This window comes from Sorex araneus, chromosome 4 (genome assembly GCF_027595985.1).
Source record: "Sorex araneus isolate mSorAra2 chromosome 4, mSorAra2.pri, whole genome shotgun sequence".
NCBI lineage: Eukaryota > Metazoa > Chordata > Mammalia > Eulipotyphla > Soricidae > Sorex > Sorex araneus.
In genome coordinates this window covers 23,848,131-23,870,682 of record NC_073305.1, presented here as the reverse complement: position 1 = coordinate 23,870,682, position 22,552 = coordinate 23,848,131, and the positions used below count along the sequence as shown (strand labels likewise).

General features: G+C 38.6%; 1 protein-coding gene across 8 annotated transcripts in view; it reads left to right on the top strand.

Annotated features, from left to right (window-relative positions):
• The window catches only part of THRB (thyroid hormone receptor beta), a 423,669-nt gene that overhangs the window by 3,352 nt on the left and 397,765 nt on the right, over positions 1 to 22,552 (top strand). The gene's annotated exons all lie outside the window — the stretch shown is intronic.

Sequence of the window (22,552 nt, the reverse complement as noted above, 5' to 3'; positions counted from 1 at the left end):
GTGGGAACATTGAAAGGAAGTGTCTAGAAGCATCAAGTGTAAGGTGAGGCAAAGAAGAGAGTTTACCTGAACCTGAATAATTCAGACTTTTTCTCCATCCCTCCCCACACATATTTACAATTTGCAAAGATTCATTCTATCTGTATCTACTTTTGAAACAAAGTCTTCCAGTTACGTTATTGGTCTTAAAGGCTAGTGGGATTCACTTTTCATAACCTCTCTTGAAGTTAATAAAATAGACATTCCTTGGATAGTGTAATATCAGTACAGCATTTATTTATGATGCCAAATGTATTGGTTATATAGACCTGCTATGTAATGTCTTTACATTATTTGACTTAGCTTAGTATGTGTACTTACATTTTAATCATCTACACCCTGCTCTGGATTATAAAGTAATAAACATTGCATCTTAGTCAATATTTCCCATGGTTCTTTATGAATATTCACTTCTCAAGTGACTGATCTGCTCACTTTTGCTTACTTCTCTTGTTCTGAAACTAGTCAAAGACTAGGAAACAGTCAAGACAAAAGGTGTTTTGATGAAAAGTGCTTTGAACTCTTAATATTTTTAGGGGAGTTTATGCTAAGAGTATACAAAAATTAAGTAGTCTTTGGTTTGTTTGGAATATTACATGGAAAGGTAGAGGTGAACAACCACTCACTACGTTAAACAGGAGACTACCAGGATCTTATGCTTAAAGAATTTCAAAGATTTATTGTATGCTTTAAGTGGGGACATCTGCTAGTAAATATAACTTGCTTTTATTTTTCAGTGAAAGGAAGTAGATGATACAGAATATAGACATGGGACTGTTTTCTTTAAAAAATAATCTTATTGATATCACACTGCAAAGAAATAATTTTATTGGTATTGGAATATAGTTTAATAATGTCATTGACATTACAAAAGGAATATGCATCCCATCTCTTCCCTCTTTGATTCTTTGTAATAAATTTTGCAATAGAGATGAATTAAGACAGCTTTCTTTCAAACCAACATTTTTAGGGAGGACAGTTTCTCAAAATTTCCTTAAGAGATGAAAGAGTTGTTGATTAGTTTCCATTTTCTGTTATTTATTGTTTGTTTTTGCAGTTGTTTAAAGAATAGAATGTGTGAAGTAACAAATGGGACAGGTTTTGTTTGTTTATTTTGTTTTTAGTAAACTCTTTTGGATAGAAGTAAAGGAGTAAAGAAAATTGGAGTAAAGGTTCTATAGCCTCTATTATTCTAGTGTAAGATTATGTGTCACCTTCTTAAAAGCCCTTCCCAGAATACTCAGGCAAAGTCAGTTCTCCATTTCTTAGAATCATCACATTCTTACCTGTTAACTTTTTTCATCCTACTTATAACATGAATCATTCATTTCAGTTGCTATTTATTAGTTATCTGTTTCCCTGCCTAAAATTTTCATTGAAGTGAGAAAATCTTGACTCTTGAAAAAAATCACTTTTGGATATTTTGGCCAGGACTTGGCACACAGAAGGTGTGGGACAAAGCTTTGTTTAATACGTATATGTTTGTGTCCAGTACACTTAGTAGCTATCAATTGGCAAATTGCTATGCCAGTCTCTCTCTCTTTCCCTCTCTCTCTCTCACATTCTCTGTGTGTGTGTGTGTGTGTGTGTGTGTTGGCAAGGCATTATTTCTGCAAGTTCCTCTTGAGGCATTTGCCTTGAATACACAAAAATCCTCAGCACCAGATCATCTTACATATTAAGGTACCTTTGCTATCCTGATTCCTTGAAGAAATTGACATTTAACTCCCTGGTTTTCAGAAAAGTCTTTATGAGTTCCAGAGGCATTGTCAGTGCTTAGAGTGAAATTCTGGGGACAGATAGCACTGGGTGATAGCAATGCCTTCTCACTTAGTAGGTTTTGGCAGTGCCTCTGGCTTTGGCAGTCATAAGGGTACTAAGGGCATGTGGTGGTATAGCTGTCTACACCAGAGTTCTTTTTGAAAGAGGTAAAATAGGCATGTTTGGATCCAGGAAAAGTTAGAAATAGCCTATGATAGCCAGAGAGAGAAGATACAGGGGGCAAAGCACTTGCTTTGCATGCACTTGACCCAGATTTGATCCCTGGCACCACATACGTGCCCCTCACACCTCCAGGAGTGATCCCTATGTACAGAGCCAGAGTAAGCCTGAGCACAGTTGGGTGTAGCCCGAACACAAAACAAAAACAAAAAGAAAAGAAATAGCACAATGTAATAGAATTTGTGATATTATGGTTGTTACTCCCTATTGTAAGTTTAGTTTGTCATCCTTTCCCCATTACCTTCCCCCTCTTGTTTTTTTCACTTTCGTAAACTGTTCTGAATCAGATAATTCTATTATCTGAGTTTTCAGGTGACCTGAGACATGATACCACAGGGGTCATCTTCAAATGAGCTATTCATGGAAACTTTTTTGATAGTTGAGATGAAAAAGAAATTATAATTCCTGATTATGGTAATTTGTTCTGTTTATAGAGCCTTGTCTTTCAGAAATGAGATATACAGTAAAAATTCCACAAAATAGCTATCGAGACTGGTAAAAATGGTAGACCAAGAAAGTTAAAAATCATCTAGAGGAGTAATGATAATTAAATTGGACATTTAACTGCTCATTGCTTTGGACTAATTTAGCTTTGAGCTCAGTAGTCAAGTTAAAAGAAAAAAGAGGAACTCAAATGGGCAGCTATGCATTAAAGTTGTAAGGACAGATCAGATAACATTTGTAGAGTGTGTAGTGTGGTTCCTACCACCAGTGTATATATATCTATGTGAAATTTCAATCATATAATGATTCATACTGGGATTTCAGTTGTACAGAAAGGTAAGTAAAATTCCACATATCATGATGTTCCTTACTAACTCGTAAGATAATTTTTAATGCAAAAGTGGTAATGATGGCAAGTAACCCAGTGAGAGTTTATCTGTAGGAGCTTGAGCTACCACAGTCTAATGGTAGAGATTCTAGTGATAGTTTCAGTACAAAATTAGGGCTCAGGAAACCTAGAGGAATGAGTGGTTAAATGGGCAACATATTCTTTAAGCTGACTTTCTGAAATACCCAGTGTGTCAGCCAAGATTTTGACTAGAGTAATCTGAGAGGACAAGCCAGGCAGGTACTTGAAATTGACCTTATAGTCATAAACTTCTCTGAGCAAGTGGCCTTAATACTTTGTGCTTGACATTGTTGAGCTCTAATCATCCTTGAAGGCAAATTTTTGCTTCCACTTGTTTACCCCCTCTTAGTTGTGATGAGGGGCTATGGGTTTGTTATTCTTGACACCTTAACACCTGGCAAAGAGCTTAACACTTGGGCACAGAAATGCTTGATGGAAGAATGAAGGGGTGAAAGGGTGCTGCTATTCACTGTTCTGATACTGTTCTTATAATCTTGTGATTTAGTTATTCTCAAAGTGAATATTTGCTTCCTAGGTTGTATTACATGTTACATTATAGCTATGCATTATACATTATACTATACTATACTACATTATAGACATACACAGTATACAGCATATTGTTACATTATATACTTTGACATGTTATGTCATAGCTCAGTGTTTTGCTAAAAGGATTTTTTTAGTGCCAGAGTTGGTTGACTAAGACTTCCATGTTTACTCTGATTAAATTAATTTTTATTTTTTGATTGGTTCCTATTATAAACACAAACATTTGTGTGCCTTTCTGGTCATTTTTGTAGCCTTGTGTGTAATCCTGTGACTTTTGAGACAATATGTATTTATTAATATAAAGAGATTCTGAAATCCTCTTCACTGTGAGAGAATAGATACGACTATTCAAGTCCCTTGTAAGCCCCCCTTATTTATTGTTAGAAATTAATGATTTCATGGCTATTCTATCCCCTGTGTAATACTATAAAGTGTAGTAGATTTTACTCAGGATTCTCTTGGTATCCAGTGGAGTGGGGTTGAATACGTTATGGCATTTAGGCAAGAGGTTGTGTATTGGGGTCGGAGTGGGAGCCCACTGGGGAATGGGATCCAAACCACTGAGTCACCAGTAGTATGTTTCTATATCCTTCTATTAGGAATCCAGCCAGAAAACAACAAACAGCTAGAATACAATCAATGCTAACATTGTTTGGTTCAAATTGTTCTAATTTTAAGGGACTTTGGAGACTTTATGTACTGGCAGCTCTTCTTAAGCAGTATTATTTTTACTGAGTGAGAAACTGAGCTTTGCTCTGAACGTACAGTATCTTTTCCAATGGCAAGTAAGGAGAGCCTAGAATTAGGACCCAGGAGCCTTGACTCTGTCCCAGGAAACATATATGGTCTTTCTATCCTGACAGGCGCTCTAATATATACATGCATGTATATATAACATGTATAGAACTATCTATATAACATGTCAGTGACATGTATATAATACATGCCAATGATAGGTGTATTTATAACATATGCCAGTGACATGTGTATAACACACATCAATGACATGTGTATAACACACGTCCGTGACGTGTATATAAAACATGTTGATGACATGTATATATAACACATACATGTTTTACATGTCAATGACATGTAAAAATGTGTACTTGTCTGCACACTCATCTGTGTCTATGTATGTTCTTAGTGTGAACTGTAGACAGGGCTTTTATAACAATTAGGAATGGGTTGATCTGAACTAAGTTCCTCAACTTCCTACTTCACAAGTGAGAGTTCTAATCATACTTCTTTTTTGTGTTAAAGTATTTAGTTTATTCAGAAAATCAAGAGTGATAAGTTGATTAAGCAAATGTTTGAACAAAAGAATGAAAATTATCTGCAGTTTGTCTTCTTGATTTTGGAAATAAACCTGTGGCTTCTCTCAAGGCTTAGGAACGTTTGCAATGAAAAGTGAAGGATAGTCATGTTTTTTGTGGAGTAGTTCATGTTTGATCATGACATTCAGGGTCCTTTTGAATATTATATTTAGAGAATGTGACATCCTTTGTTCAGAGGTTTACAAAATTATTCAGATATAGTCATTATTTTTAAGATACCCCTTTCTCAGATTTCAGGAACAGTTTCTCAAAATTGGTGTTCAAAAGTAATGACTGATGAAAAAGGTCACGACATTTCTGAGTTTGGATCAACTTTTTAATATTTCTTCCTCATGTGCATAAATGTGAAACAACTTAGCATGTCCACACATGCAGAAGCTGCCTAAATCACAGGAGTGAGCAATGTTGTCAAATACAGTAAAAAAGGTAGTGCTTGTGGGACCAGAGGCGAGTTGCTCACCTCACATATGACCAACTTACGTTCTGTGATTGGGCTCCACCTTATGGTCCACTCATCACTGCCAGGAATGACCCTAGAGCACAAAGCCAGGAATAAGCCCTGAGCATTACCAACTGTGACCCATCTATCCCACCCCAGCGGGGGGAAAAAAGGTACTGCCTATCTCTAATAAGGCTGTGATTCCACACCCAGCTTTCAGTTTATAGAGAAATGCCAAAAAGGTCAAAGTCTCATTGTTGACCCAATCTGCAAATCCTATCATCATTTTAGTCTAGTTTCCATACTCCTGCATATTTTGGCAGACCTTTATCTCACTACATTTTTGCTTATTTTACTCATGTTAAATTATGTTTGATAATTCTAAGTTTGACAAGTTAATTCAAGAGTTCTCAAGTCTAATGCTAGTGTATATTATGCATGTGCATTAGAAATCTCCAAGAGGTGAGAGCAAATGAATATTCTAAGTACATTAATGGTTTATAAGGAATATATGTTTGAATTTATCGTTATGGAAGTTTCAAAAAGAACAAGCTACTTTTTTTCTTTGGGAGTGTTTCCATCCCCCATCTCGCTAGCTGTTCTTCCAGCTTCCAGTCCTTCCATCCCATATTCCATTCCATATGAGCTGGGCATCTGCTGATTGCTGAGCTCTATGGTAGATGCCAAGACACCCAGGTCAACACTTTAAAATCCTTGCTGTAGAAATGCTGTTTCCCAGAGCTAGGTAGGAGACATTTTAGTGTAGAATAGTGCTTCTCAACCTCTACACTATTAGCATTTGTGACCAGATGATTCTTTGTTGTGGAGGAATGTTTTGTGTACTGTAGAATGTTTAACAACATCACTGGCTTCCACTCACTGATATCAGCAGCTCCTTGACCCCACACTCTAGCTGACATAATAAAAATATTTACTGGGAGGTAGGATTATTTACCTTTAAAACTAATTGTGTAGAGTTCCTAACCACGGCTATGGAATGGAAGTGTGTGCATTCATACCTCTGCTTCACCTAGCTTCATTGTATGTACTTAATTCCTTATTTTCATGTGACATCATGAAAATTAAATGCAATCATGTAACATGGCCTACAGCTGTGTGTTCCTAAATACTGGCTACTCAGTAGATAAGAAGTACATAATATTTAGTCATATTAACAAGGGTCAACATATGAAGCATTTGGGAACCATCAAGGACCGCACTCTGATTATTTTAGTGTATAGGAAAATTAAAGAGGCTGTTGGAGCAGGTAAGAGATACACAGTGAAGACTTTCCAAACCGTCATGTGGACTTTATCTTGATCGCGGAAAGATTACTCAGCAAATCAGAATTTATTTATCTGTTCTTTGGGATAAATTTTGAATGGGTGAGAAACTGGAAATAATAAGCCCCATTAGAGATTCCAAGTAATCCACTGAGAGATGATGATGGAGAAACTTGGGTAGTTATAAGTTCTATAAAGTCTTTGGGAACATCTTTTGCTATCTCAAAAATGCAGCAAAATTTTTCTAATTTAATTCCAATACTGAATTTTTTTTTAGCAAACTAGCTATACATTTGGGAGGATTTTAAGTATTTTTTTAATTCTATTTTATTGAATCACCATGAGATAGTTACAAGCTTCGATGTTTGAATTACAATCACACAATAATCAAACACCTATCCCTCCACCAGTGCACATTCATTCCCCACCACCAATATCCCGGGTATACCCCCCCCTTTCCCACCCTCCCCTTGCCTCCATGGCAGACAATATTTCCCATACTCTCTCTCTACTTTTGGGCATTATGGCTTGCAACACAGACACTGAGAGGTCCTCATGTTTGGTCCATTATTTATTTTTGGCACACATCTCCCATCCCAACTGGTTCCTCCAGCCATCATTTTCTTAGTGATCCCTTCTCTATTCCATCTGCCTTCTCCCCTCCGCTCATGAAGCAGGCTTCCAGCTATGGGGCAATCCTCCTGGCCCTTGTATCTACTGTCCTTGGGAGGATTTCAAGTTTAATTTGGAAGCAGCTATATGACAGATTCTCTGTCGAATGTTTTCAATGAAGTTTAATTTAAAGATTATCTACAGCCTAATCAGGGTTGAATATTACTTAAAGGATTTCTCTGCTATTATCTACACATGCCTACAATTTCCACATCAAACAGAGACATACCTTTACAGTTACATTGAATAAGCATTGGCATTGCATTAAGATTTGTTATTTACTGAGATTTAAACCTGAAAACTTTGTAACTTTGTAACTTTCCACAATAAAAAATTAAAAAAAAAAAAAAAGAAAAAAAAAAGAAAATTAAAAAAAAAAAAAAGATTTGTTATTTAGTTTTGGTTTATTTTTCTGAGAGTGATTTTGTTTGTTTATTATTGGGCCCCACCAGCTGTGTGCTGGGCTTAGTCCTGGCTCTTTCTTCAAGGGACCCTTCTGGTAGTGCTAGGGAAATCAGACAAAGTGCCAGGGATTGAACTGGGGCCAGCCACGTGCAAGCTAGGCACCTTAACTCCTACATTCTCTTCAGCCTGTGATTTTAATTTTTTAATGATTGAAATTGCAGGTGAATGGACAATATTAATGAATGAATAAAAGTGACATTAAAGAAATACTACATAATTAAAAATAAAAATCTTTTGTGGATAAATCTTTTTATTTATATGTGCTTTACTTAGTCATTAGCTACTGACTAATTAGTTTTTGTCAGTTATCTTTAGCAATAATTGGTTTAGTTTCAACATATTTTTGAAATTTCAAATCCCTCTTACAATATTAATAAGGGTTTTATATCTTGAACATCGGATATGCATTTGATAGTTTATTTTACATCTTCACTTTGATAAATGCATTTCAATAACTAGCCATTTATGACTAGTAGCTCTGTCTGTCGCGCTGTCGTCCCTTGTTCATCGATTTGCTCGCACGGGCACCAGTAACGTCTCCATTGTGAGACTTGTTACTGTTTTTAGCATATTGAATACGCCACGTGGAGCTTGTCAGGATCTGCCGTGTGGGTGGGATACTCTCCGTAGCTTGCCGGGCTCTCCAAGAGGGACGGAGGAATCAAACCTGGGTTGGCCGTGTGCAAGGCAAACGCCCTACCTGCTGTGCTATCGCTCCAGCTATGCATACCTAAGCTTTTCTCCAGTGACTTTCCAACAGAGTCTTCCAAGTCTAAAATGATAGTCCTAAAATAAATAATAAAACCTGCCGCAAGAATTTTTAAATTATTCTTCTGCCACCCAAGCAGTGCTCAGGGCTTACTTCTGGCTCTGTATTCAGGGATCACTCCTGGCGGAGCTCAGGGGACCACATGGGGTTCGGAAGGGATGATGCATAGAAGGCAAGTCACTTACCTGCTTTGCTTAGTTCCAGCTCCTCAAAAAATTTTTTTACTAGTACATATTCATGGAATAAGATGATCAACTCAATATTAAGACAGGCAGGTAGCTGGGGAAGTTCCTCCGTAATAATGGAATTCCTGGGAGTAATAAAACAAGGTGTCAGGACCCACCTTGTAGACACAATAATTAAGGTCTAACAAGACCTTTACCTAATATAATTGGGGACAAAAATTTAGTCTTAAATTTGGGATTGGAAGATGGCTTAAAGAATAAAGTCCAGGGCTGGAGCGATAGCACAGCAGGTAGGGTGTTTGCCTTGCACGCGGCCGACCCGGGTTCAATTTCCAGCATCCCATTTGGTCCCCTGAGCACCGTATAGGGTAATACACTGTATTACTCAGGAGTAATTCCTGAGTACAGAGCCAGGAGTAACCCCTGTGCATCTGTGCATCGCCAGGTGTGACCCAAAAAGCAAAAATAATAATAATAATAATAAAGTGCATGTCTTACAGACTCAAGAGTTAGGCCCTGAGATTCCTGGGCAGCATTAGATCCCTGGCACCACATGGCACCTGAGCATGTCCAGGACAATGCTGATGATCCCCAGCACTGCTGGCCCCAAGTAGCTTCTAGGACTTGCACACCACCCATCAAGCCAGTACTGCCAGTAGTTTCCCCCCTCAAAAAAAATCTATGATTCTATTGAATTTCATGCCTCAACCCAAAGAAATATTTGGTACTTGAAACATTCTTGTCACAGATCTTGGCTAGGAAAACCCTAGAAACAGTTTTAAATTAAATTTAAAATCTACTGCATGGTGACTTTAAAATAGTGTATTTCTCACTTAGGTAAAATTTGAAAATTTTTTAAGATGGGCAGTTGAAAATTGCTATTACTGAGTGGATGGTGCTTAAGTCTGCAGAGATTCAGGGGAGTCCCTTTGGGCTTGGACTTCTTCATCTCCAGTTTATGGTTTCCAGTATCAGGTGCTTATTGCGTTCGACCATTGAGAAAGAAATGAGAGGGAGAAGAAGCACCCTGGATTCTTAACAACCTTAGTTTGGAAGTGACACAAAACTTTTTTTTGCTTAAATGCTGCTAGTGAAAACAAATCCTCAATCCTCACTGAATGAAGAGGGTGGGAGTTTCTCCTCTGGCATAGCTCTTCAGGGATAACTCTTGACAGGGTATTAGAATTATGTGGTGGTCAGTGTCCTGTCTTTGTCACACTGTACTACTCTGTGCTTTCATTTTTCTGTGGGTCGCTCCCACCACATCACTGTTTTGTTTTCAAAAGCATTGACAAGCAATGGAAACATCTTTGTTGCAAGGAGGTAACCCAGTTCTTTTTTTGTTTTTCTTTTTTGGGTGCAGTACCATCCTCCCATCTGACCTAATTCTCTTGCCTCACTTCTAACTCCTATGGTCATCGTTACCGTTACTCTTGCTAAAACTGGTTCTACATTTTTTGCCTTTGACCAATGCTATAGAATCAACTTTGTGGCCTCTAATAATACACATAGCATTGGGTGCTTGCTAATCAGTCCCGGTATTATTGGCACATCATAAATGTAGTATGCATAATATTTTTTAGAGGGAACTAGAATTAAAAACGGAGACATCAGGGAGTAGCATAGCTGATTCTTGGTGTGTTGACAGAGGTATTGAAACCATTTTCTTGGAAACATTTCATACGGCAGCCTAAGACTGTTTAAATAAATGACTCATTACATAATCTCTTAACTAAAAATACCAATGTTCCTAGTATTTATCCTACTATTGCATACTACAATGGGTGCAGAGGATGTTTTCTTGTTTTTTTTCTCCTTTAACCAGAAGGATGTTTTCTTATATTTTTCCCCAATTGTAAAGATGCTTTATTAAATATTCAACCAGGTCTATAGAAGTACCTCCTGTGAAAGAAATGTAAGAGGGGCATGAATAATAAAAGTGGGTAAATGAAAAGGAAAAGAACAAAGAAGCCCTTTCCTTCTTACTATGCATATTTTAGCTTTCTGAAACCTTATCATTTAATTATTATTAAAATGTCTTATTCTGAAAAGTAATGAAATGCAAAGGGCATATGCGTTTCAGATTATTAAGATATAAAACCAAATAGTGTTGAGGAGTATTGGGCTGAGGACATGTGAAAGAGAAAGAAATAATTGTCAGCCTTCATGTTAGCCTAGGTTAGCCTATCTTCAGTTTTCCGAGTTTGTTTTCATAAGATACTTTGCAATATTTTTGAAAATTAAAATTTGCAATGCTAAATTAATCCTGCTAATGTCTCACAGGTACAGAATTCAGCTAACCTTTAAGTCCCATAATAGAGGAGAAATATGGTTCACAGTCTTCAACTAGCTGCAGTCCTGTTTGGGAGGGGTTCTGGGGTTCAAAGTTAGCATTGGAGGTCAGTCACATACTATTTTAAATTCCTGTCATTAAAAAAAGACATTTCCTCTCTAAGACCAAGTATGTTTTGGTGGTGTGGAAGCTGGAAATCTTTCATGCTGGATTGGTGGAGCGTTAGCACATTGGAAAGAAAGTTTAGGGGCCAGGATAGGATAGTGTCCATCTATGCAGACACTAGCTTTGTGCCTTCTAGCTATGCTTTTTGCAGCAATTTTTTAAGCTGCTTTGAACTTAAGTTGCCCCATCCATGCAATGGAAGTAATATCAGCACATATTTCACAGCATTATGGATGAGATTAAATGAGATAAGCATTATAAACTATTTAGTCAGTAAATAGTGTTTGGTGTGTCCTCAATTCTGGAGATCAATTTTATTATTTTATTACCACAAAAGTTGTAAAATTGATCGTGTTAAGTAAACCTGAACTTTAAAGGCATAGGATGTTGGGCTCTGGAGCAGGCACAACCTGTAAGGCACATACCTTGCAGGAGACTGACCCGGGTTCAATCCCTGGCATTCCAAATAGTCCCCTGAGCAATGTCAGAGGTAACTTATTAGTGCAGATCCAGGAGTAAACACTGAGCATCATTAGGTGGGTATTATTCAAAAAGAAAGGTACTGAGATCTGGGGATCAGCCTTCAAATTTCCTTCATCATTTTGCATCATGAGCTATTCTATCTTTAGTTTTAAATGATCAGGATATGTTTATTGTTAACAAAATAAAACGAAACAAAATCTCTCTCTTTATACCTATGATTTATTTAGTCTTGGGAGATAATTCTTTTATCAACTATTGAAGTTCGTAAACCCTAAACATTTTCAAGAGATACAGAGAAAAATAATTGGTTGCCTTGTTACGGCTACCCTGTTCCCTTGTTTTCTGTGCATGTTTTATTTTTAGTGTTCACATTCAACAACATTATATATCACTGTATCACTGTCATCCCATTGCTCATCGATTTGCTCGAGCGGGCACCAGTAACATCTTCATTGTGAGACTTGTTACTGCATAGCGAATACGCCATGGGTAGCTTGCCAGGCTCTCAAAAGGAGCAGAGGAATCAAACCCGGGCCAGCCATGTGCAAGGCGAACGCCCTACCTGCTGCACTATCATACATATGTATGTATATATATGTATTCTGCCCCTGCTTCTGTTTCAGCCTCATTGCTTCCATTTCAACTTCATCTCCTTCATTCAAGGAGCAACCCAAATCCTTCCCTGATTAAATAGGAGGTTCTGCCCTGCAGAAACATGCCCATTCCATGACAGTTTTGCTGCCTTTTGTCCAAAAATAGCATTATATGCTTAGTCACTTACTACATATTTTTCTTCATTGGTCGGTGTCCAAGTCCCATATTTCTCAGTAAGCTGGAAATTCTATTGCTAGACTTGAAGTTCCCAGAGGGCAGGAACTGTGGGTTAAACAAGTTTAGTGGCACCTGGAAGGCTGGCCCAGCAGGTAGGTGCTGAGTAATGCTTTCCTGCTCTTTAGACCAACCACACGTAGGCTGCTGCATATAATTAGGCTGAATCTAATTTTAAAATGAACAACCATGTGTCCCCAGATGAACCAGAATATACACTTGCAAGGGCCCGCTGTCCTGCATTATAAATAAGGGAATTGGTTGTCTGGCAGAAACGCTATGCTGTTCTTTTCTCTCAAAAAACTACCATCCACACAGAAGAACTGAGATAGAGGGAAGGACCTCTCCATCTCAATTCCCCATCAAAGATGGAAAGAAATCCAGACCCCAAAGTGGATGTTTTCTGCAAAGAGGAAACCTAACGGGGGAAAAAGTCCTCAATCCAAGCAAAGTGACTCCAATGAGTTGTAAAGAAATGTCCTAGAGAAGGGCCAGAGAGATAGTATGGTAAAGCACTTGGCTTGCACTAGGCTGACCCCAGTTTGATCCCCGGTACTCCCATAATTCCCCCCTAGCCCCAGCAGGAGTGATTGCTGAGTGCAAAGCCAGAAATAAGCCCTGAACACCTACAACTGTGGCCTCAAAGCAAAAAAGGAAAGAAAAAAAAGGGTCTGGCCGAATGATTGCGCTACAAATCTGGAAGTCAACCTCAAACTTAGCAGCCTGCTTTCTCTTTGCCGTATGTCAGCAAGCTCTTCTGTAGGTGCTGGGTTCCACTGTATCTGTAGGAATGACATTCAGGGACATTTGGAAAACTTAGCACTCTGCCACTTTTTAAGTGTCTTTTTGACAAGACTTCTTGAAAGCACTGATGCCATGACCTCTTTCACAACGCTTAGCTTTTTTTGTGTGTGTGGACTTTTTCTTGCCTTGAGATTTTTTCACATTACATGGAAGATGAATGATTTAACATCACCCCGAGGGGGTTTACACTCATTTCTCTTCTTTGTCTAACAGTGTTTTGAAATAAATATTCCGTTTTTGCTGTTTTGTGGTTTTGAAATCCCCACCCGTAATTCATTAAAGTTCATTTGAACCATGACAGTCGTCGCTCTTCATCTTTGCCTCTTCCCAGCACTAAAGTGAGACCCCCCCTTTCTTGGAGTCAAGTGTTGTTACTTACTTGAATTCTTACAGAAGTTTGACTTTAGGGGCTTTGAGACTAATAGGGATTATGTTTGCATTCCCTGCCATCTTTGAGCAAAAGATGTGGTTTTGCTTATTCTCTCAGTGGGAGAGAGGAATGTGCCCGAAGTTGTGTTTCTTACGATCTGAAAGAAGTGGGATCAGAGCCTGCAGCTTATTTGATTCTAAAAGTCTAGTGATTCTGTGCTCAGCAACTCAGCAACCGAGTAAGAGAGGAATACTCTGGACGTCTGGTGCTCAGACATGAGAGCAACTTGAGGATCAATCACTACCAAACCAAATATGGCTTCAAAGGACTTGTCCCTTGAGTTTAGCTTCCCCAGAAGCTGATTCTGAAATGAAAAAAATCAAGTGTAAATTGTGTGGAGAGAGTGAGTTGGTGAAGAAGATAGGATATAGAAGATGGAGCCAGGGAAGGGATAGCAGCCAGGAGGCGCATTAGCAAGTCAGTTACTACTGAGGGCACCTAGAGCTTAGTCATGTTGGGGAACTCTAGGAGACAGAGAAGAATGTGGTTCTCACTGTAAGAGACAAGAGACTGGATATTCACTCACTCAAATCTATTTAGTAGCAGCTAAAGACTACTTCCAGAGGCAATTGATTCCCTAAGCATTGCTGGACTGCCACTTGGGTGGCCAAGAGCAAATCTCCAGTCATAGGAATGCAATTTGGGTTGTCAAAAAACCTGCTGGTGTGATGCCATGGGGAGGAGGTAAAATCTCTAGTATTGACTACACCATAGCCTGCCTTGACTTTGGTGTTTTGCTATGCAAAGCAACTTCACCACCATTTTTTTAAGTGAGTATTTGGCCTCCTTTGGGCTTCTACTTAGTTCTAATGTGGCCAAGATTGATTTCAGTGGAAGCCAGGAGCTGGGCTTGCCAGTGGTAGATTTAAGATCAATTGGAGAGAGATCTATTAAAATAAGAGATACAGCCAACTTTCCCACTTCTGTCTGTGAGTTTATTCTTCACTGATGATCATCTGGTTCAGCGAGTGCATCCTCTCTCCTCATTGCTTTTGCTTTTACCTTACCAGGTCCTTCCCCCTACAGTAGTATTCCTTAACCTCAGCACTTTTGCTGTTGGGGAAAGCTATTTCTTCGTGGTATGGGCTGCCCTTTTATATAGCAGCATCCTCCAGCATCCTGACCCCTTCTTACTAGATGCTGTTAGCACTCTGCCTCAGAGTTGTAACAGTCAAAACTATGCAGACGTTGCCAGGTGCTTCCTGGGATGGAGGTGGAGGTATAATTATCCCAATTGGAAACTACTACTTTAGATGTTCTAAATCTTAATCCATTTCCTCATCAATTACAGTTGGCCATTTTTTATGACCCTAAGCTCTTGTGATCCTAGGGTTGGTGGATACATCTGAAAATGTGGGGAATTTAAACATTTTCCTAATTTTATTCTGGAATAATTTCTACTCTGCCTGCCCAGGCCCTGCTCCAACCAGGAATCAAGAATCATTGTCTGGTCTCTCTCTCATTTTCATCTCTTCTTCTCTTTTCTCAATGTGGACACTGCAAGCTAGAAAATGCTGCTTTTCATTGTACCTCCCTTTTTAAGACGTCTGCTGAATTCAATAAAGCAAATAATGTAATGGTAAATAAATGAATAAAATCTATAGTTTATTATAACATTATTTTAAAATTATATGAATTTATGGTGTTTTGTTTGTGTTTGATTATTGGGCCACTCTTTGCAGTACTTAGGAGTTATTCGTGGTTCTGTACTCAGGAATTACTTCTGGAGCTGCTTGGCGGACCACCTGGGATGCTGGGAATTGAACCCAGACCAGCCTCAAGCAAGGCAGGCACCTTACCTGTTATATTATCTCTCCAGTCCCAATTCTTTATCCTTTTCTTTTTTAAGCACCAAAAATACCCCAGGTATATACTAGGGTACAGTGGCAAGGAACATACTTCTTTGTCCTCCCTTCCTAGGTACAAAGTAGGTAGCCTCATGGAAGCAAATACTACTCTTTCATTTTACAATACATGTACACCCTAATTTCTAGAGGCTAGAAGTATGAAGGCCAGTATTATATCAGAAATAGTTACAATTACTGGTTCAGTATTTTCTGTTTTGGAAATTCTAAATATATTGTTTAGAATCATGGAAAATGATGCGGAACCAGGCATTTTCTTTGTGTTGATAGATTTAGAAGTATCTCATGAGTACAGACCACCTTGACAAGAGTATTTTGTGGTTTAGCACATTTCTGAAATGTTAATAAACGTTTCAAACTCTTGTCTTCTGGCATTGCCTTTGGCTGTTCCTTCTTTGCCTAATCTAGCAATGGCCCACATTTTTAGGTAATCCATTCCAAAGGATTTCTAGGCAAATAGAAACAGGAGTGCTTAGCCCCTGCTCTTTAAGGGCTAGGTATTGGTTATGAAGATAGTAGATGGAATAAAGGTCAGAAGATGCTGACATTATGAAAACTGCAGAAATATGTTGGGTTATCTTCTTTGGACTCATGAGTATACTGTGTGTGTGGCCTGGGGAAATGCTTGGGGTGTCGTCAGTTCTCCTGATAGTGGTGGATCACACACAGTTACCTCTGTGTCAACTCTTCTCCTCATATTGACTTCTGTCTACAATCTCACTTTTCAATGTGCTGTGCCCAGGCCTTCCCATGCACACTACCAGAAGTACAGCACAAGTGCAGAATTTGGGATTCCAGTCCGACCCACAGGTCCCAAATCTGCATTTCATCCAATGCCAAGGGAGAATTCTGTGCATATTAGAGTCTGTGATGTGCTTTTGTTTCATTTGTACCTTCTTTAAATACGAGCATGCAGAATCCAAAGGTATAAAAGAATTAGTGGAGTGATCCTATTATCTGGTAAATAGTTCATTGATTCTCAGATCTGATTATCAACACATTAGTGGGTCTTAAGTCAACAGAATGAATCACAATCAATAAAAGTTTAAGTAAAAAAGACAAACGGAAAGACTTAGACAATGTTTTGGAAACATTATCTTCATCTAAAAATGCAAACGTGTGGTCAGAGATACACTACAGAGTTAAGAGCAAGTACCATGTATGCAAGCAGCCCTAGCTCAATCCCTGGCCCCCTATAGTGAGCACTACCAGAGTGATTCCTGAGCACAAAGCTAGGAGTAAGCCCTGAGTACCGCCAAGGATGACCAAAACACCAAAACATGAAATTATATACATTTGGTGTAGATATGGCTAGGTGGTAGAGAGCATGCCTGGAATCTGTCAGGCCCCTGGGTTGGTCCCTGAAATAGCCTAAAGAAAAAAAAAGAAAGCAAAAAGCAAACACAGTTTTATGTGCTTACATCCGGGGTCATGATTGCAAAACAGATTCTGACTAGAGTTACAATTTTAAGAGAATAATAAAAAAAAACTTTACTGTTACGAGGATGCATGCAGTATTGGCTAGTGTTTTTTAAAAATAAAAGGACTGAACAACATATGCGTTTCATAAAGTCGGCCCACTTGACTCTCATCAGAGATACTGAGACCATATTCTCCAAATCTGATTCCTGAACAAATAAAATGCCTAAGTAGCAGAGCGGAGTTCAAACTTCCTCAGCTGCAAGATAATGACAATAAAAATTTTAGTCCTTCACGTAATTTCAGGAAACATTTGCTCTCTCAGAGAATGCCTTAAAATCCCCAAAAAAGACACCTTTCAAGAAGAGCCACCCCAAACCAAGAAAGAGCTGCTGTCGTGTTTGGAAGACCGATCATGTACGTTTCCTCCATACAGCGCTTGCTTTGTGGATTTGGATAGGCACATCTTTCCTTTTCAGTTTTCCTTTTAACCTCTGACTGAAGAGATGGCAACCCACAAAAACAATACATCAAAAAGGAAAGGAGACTTGGGCCTTTCAAAACCGCAAAGCCAAACAAAGGTTAAAAGCAAAAAGAGAGAGAGAAAATTTGAAGGTATTCTGGTCCCCAAATGCGATCAGTCCTGCTGGTGCTGCTCTCCGACAGCCAGCGGGTGGAAGAAGGGGAAGCCACGCTGCCAGCCCGGGTGTGCGCGGTGGCAGGAGAGCGCGCCGAGTCGGATTTCACCGCGGGTGGGAACTGCCGGCCACAGGGCCAGACGCGGCGCCCTGGGAAGCAGCGCGCTCCTGCCAGGCCGAGACGCGGATCCCGGATCCCGGGCGGGCTCCCTGCCAAGCCCGGGACTCGCCTTTGGAAGTGCCTTCTCGGAGCCCTTCGGAGCCCTTCCCGCGGGTTCTTGGGGGGCCCTTTAGAACAACCCCGTCCCGCCCCATGCCCCCACTTCTGGGTCTGTTGAAACGATTGTTGACTCCTTGCGAGTGTTTCCTTAGAAAGACATCAGCGAGTTATTTCAAGTCATATATTCCCCAGCACAATGATCAAATATGCTTTTAAGGAACTGTGGATGGGCTTGCTTCTAAACTAAGAACGTCTATCTCATTAATATAGAGTGTTTGCTTTATTAAAATTAAAACGTAAAAATGGATGGAGTTCCAGTTTTGAAAAACATGCTCTGTTTTGAGGGGAATTTTAAAAATATTTTTGTCCATGCTCGGATAAGTAAGAGAACGAATGTTCCCTCTCACGGAAAGATGCTCGAATTTGTACTTTTGCTCAAATATATATATTTTATATATATATATAAGGATAGATATATATCATTTTGTAACTGTATCTCACAGTGATTCAATTAAAAAGAAAAAGTTAACTTTGCATGGCGCTTTGAGGGAAAATATGTTCAAATTATATAATTTAAGCATATACAAATCTATGCGGCTGGAGCATATATTGAATGTGTATTAAATAACATGAGATGGAATATTAGCGATATAAATAGTAACATTAAAATGGCATAATTAAAAAATTTTAATGGAATAAATTATAGTTTCTCAATATGTGGTTTACTTTTTTTAACAAATTATGCTTTTAATTTTACCAGATTAAACACTGATTGAATAATATTAGCTTGTTTCTCATATTTATAATAATGGCATCTTAAATAGGTTTTTGTTCATTTGAGAAAAACCCTGACTTCATATTTCTTCAGTGGGCTTTTGCCTCTTGCTTCAAGATGATTTCAGTTGTATAAAGTAGCACTGCAGCCCTCAGGACTAATCAGAACATGACAAATTTTGAGATGCAGGCCAAATAGAACATTCTGTTTTTAGAACATTAGCTATAGAGAACCACATATTAACCTAGTGGTTTTCCTTTGTGCTTTCTCATAGATGTTACATTCTTTCTATGAAAAAGTTCAATGTATTGTATTAAGTCATTCAATCTACAGTTTGTTGGATAGATTTCTTATGTACATTTCTTAAATTAATTAGAAAAGCCACTGTTTTGATATGCACCCATCTGAATCTTGAATCAATGGTGCCCATCTCGAAATGTTTGAGGCTTATATTTTTTGCCTAAAAACTTACTTTCTTGGGGCTGGAGCAATAGCACAGCGAATAGGGCATTTGCTTTGCATGTGGCCGACCCGGGTTCAATTCCCAGCATCCCATATGGTCTCCCAAGTACCACCAGGAGTAGTTCCTGAATGCATAAGCCAGGAGTAATCCCTGTGCATTGCTGAGTGTGACCCCCCAAAAAAGAAAAGAAACTTACTTTCTCAGTTACCTATACACTGCATACATAATCTGAAGCAGTCTTCTGAGGCATCAAAAAACTAGAGATTTGTGAGCTGGAGAGATAGCTCATGGCCTTTCTCTGCAGAAAGCTCATGCTTTCTCTGCAGAAGGAAGGCCTGTGTTTAATTCTGGCACTGCGTGATCCCATGCACCGACAGTTGCACAAGTATGGTTGAAAAGTATGGTTCAAAAGCTGAATGATAAAAAAAAGAAAAGCTAGACGTTTTATTAAAATGAAGTTACCAAAGACAAAATCTTTGCTGGAAGTATTGTATATATGAATTTTGGCACATCTCTCTCCTCCCCCCCCCCAGCATGATAAACCTGAACTAATACAGTAATCACTAATGCTGCAAGTTCTGGTAGCTATATTACTCAGTCCAGTATAGCACATAATTTTATTCCTAGGTCTGGTGACTGATGTCTTTGTGAAAAATGGTAAAACAAGATATCTGGGTATAGCTGAAAAAATGATATGAGTGATTAGTATTATCTGCTGTGGAAGAACAATTAGAGAGCAACATCATGAACGTTATGTATTTTCCAACCTCGCATCCATAGCTCAGGAGGTCTAAATATCGAGGTATTTCAATTCACTTAGCCTTTCGCCATATGTTATAGGATGGTGAATGGATATGATATTTTTCCTGGAGATATTTATTTTCCTTTCAATAATAAATCAGAAAATTCATTTGTAAATCTGGAAACTGTGTAAGAGTGTTTCCTGTTTGGCAAGTTTAATGTAAAAGAAAACAAAACACACCAACAACTTTTTAAGTTGTTTCCTTAATTTTCTCAGTTCTAAAACTTGATTTAAATATATCATTAATACATCTTTAAAATAAAGATGTCAAAAGAGTTGTGTTCCTCTCCAGAACATTTTGGATTCTCCAGATAAAATGAAGATAATAGTTCCTGTTATACTTTTAAAAGACATAATTTCTGTAATTTATCCTTCAAAACTCCCAGGCAGCTTAACTTCTCAGTATTCATCCTTCAGCAAACTTTGGTCAGCCTCTTGACACGGAGAACATTAAAAGAAGCATTAACAGTAAGTAAGAGTATGAAAGGCAAACTGGTGTGGGTTCACCAGGAAGCTCTTGTTGGATCTAGTAAGTTAATAAGATCAAAGCATTTGTCAAAGATACAAAAGTGCAAAGCTGTAGGTCACCAAAATTTATGACTTGAGTTTCTTGTTACACACACACACATACACACACACACACACACACATATATACACACCCCTAAAATCCCAAAGCTCTCTGCCTGTCAATCAATTTGATTGGAATCTCTTGAAATCTCCCAGTGAGAAGATCTCATAAGTGTTTCCTTCCATTGTTACTCATCTGTCTGCCAAACCTGGAAACTCATAATTGCTTATATTATATTAAGTGACTGTAAGGTCCTCGGGAATTAAGGATGTGAAGAAAGAAATCTTTTGTACATTTGGTTTTGGCAGTTTTTCCATAAAGCGATGATTCACCACTTCAACAAGTCCAGGACTTGACTTTGTGAAGACAGGCAGAGAGCAATAGAAGATAATTGGCTTTGTGCTCTAGCCCCTTGCACAGCTGGCTTTCCTTTTTTAAGGGCTGGTAGTCCAGGAGAGAAAAAATTTATTGTCAGATGTGTCTTCCTCTTTTGGGAATTCTTATAGAACTGAATTCTAGATCCCTGTGGATACTTCAGATTCTAGTAGCTGATATATGTGTTGTGTGAGGTAAAAGTAATTTATTTCAGTTTTCTGCATAAATTGTGTATTAATAAGGTGCCAGGAGTCATCTGAGCATCTCCTTTGTTTGTCCTGCCTTATATCTGCTTGTAGTCATAGTAGTATCAATATATGGTGTGCTAGAGAAATAGTATGGCAGGTAGGCATTTGCCTTTCCAGCAGAAGCCAACCTGGTTTAGTACATTTGGTCCTCTGAGTATCTCTGGGTGTGCCCCCTCCAAAACAAATGTATCAAGATAGCATAGTAATATAACATAGCAGACCATATGAAATTCTGGGGATCAAATGCGGGTTGGCTGCCTGCAAGGCAAATGCCCTCCCTGCTGTACTCCGACCCCTTCGACTGATGTTCTAAGCTTTTATTTAGGGTTTAATAACAAAGCAGATATTTCATGGTATCCTTTTAGATGAAAGAGATTTGCAGGTTGACCAATTTTTTTAAGTACTCAAAAAGTTGAATACCCTTTTGCTTGCGATATTTTCATGGACTGCTAACAGTCTAGAGGAGGGCCATTTGCCAAGGAACTTGAACTTTCTGCCTCAGCTCTGTATGGACATTGTGGGTGGCATCATGAAGATATAAATGACATGCTTAGCAAATTTTAAGAGCAGTAGAATTAGAAGGGAGAACAAATATACAATGTGGATTTAGAAGATGTTGTGGGGCTAAGACATTAGGTTCTAATCAAGCCCCCCCAAAAGGATTTAAAACCAGAGCAATCATATTAGCTAAGAATTGGATTTACTGTTCTAGAGGACCATGTTTTAGGGGACCAGCACTCATCAGTTCCATATGAATAGATAAGTAATGTGGTGCCTCAACCTTTACTATGGCCCTAAATTCCACTGAAATGTGAACTGCATCATAATCACCTGAAGTGAAGGACATGTTTAAAACACAGATTGTTTGGGTCCATATTTAGATCCCAGAAGTTAGGTTGGAACTAGAGAACTGAGGGTTTTCCTAGATGATGCTGATGTTCCTAAACCAGACACACCATTTTATTCTCTTATGTTAGAAAAACAACCTTGCTCGAATCTAAGATTGACTTCCTGAAAAACTGAAGACATTGTGGTTCCACTATTTAGTGAGGACAAAAATTAGGACAGTGGGAAGAAGTATTAAGACTATTAGGGGAAAACGAACAGATGGACAAGATAAAAAGTTCAGAGATATCTTCAAGTTTTGAGTCAACATGCTGTAGAACCTTGGTTTAGAGTGTATACACTGAAGCCAAATAAACTTTATTTTGATAGAGGCAAGAAAGATAGTGCAGTTGGTAAAGTGCTTGCCTTGCACATGTGACCAGATTCAATCCCTGGCATATGGTTCTCCGAGCTCTACCTGGTATGATCCCAGAACACAGAGCCAGGTGGATACCTGGAGCACCAATGGGTGTGCACCCCCCACCAAACAAAACAAACCTGAATTTGATAATCTGTTTTATATATTTAACAAGCACACTTATAATGTTTAAATATCAGGCATTTCTCCCTTAGTCAAATGATCTACATATATCAGCTGAATTAACCCTCATAATAGCAGTCTTGCCTACTTGGGAGAGCCTGGCAAGCTCCCCGTGGCGTATTCATATCCAAAATACAGTAACAGATATATACA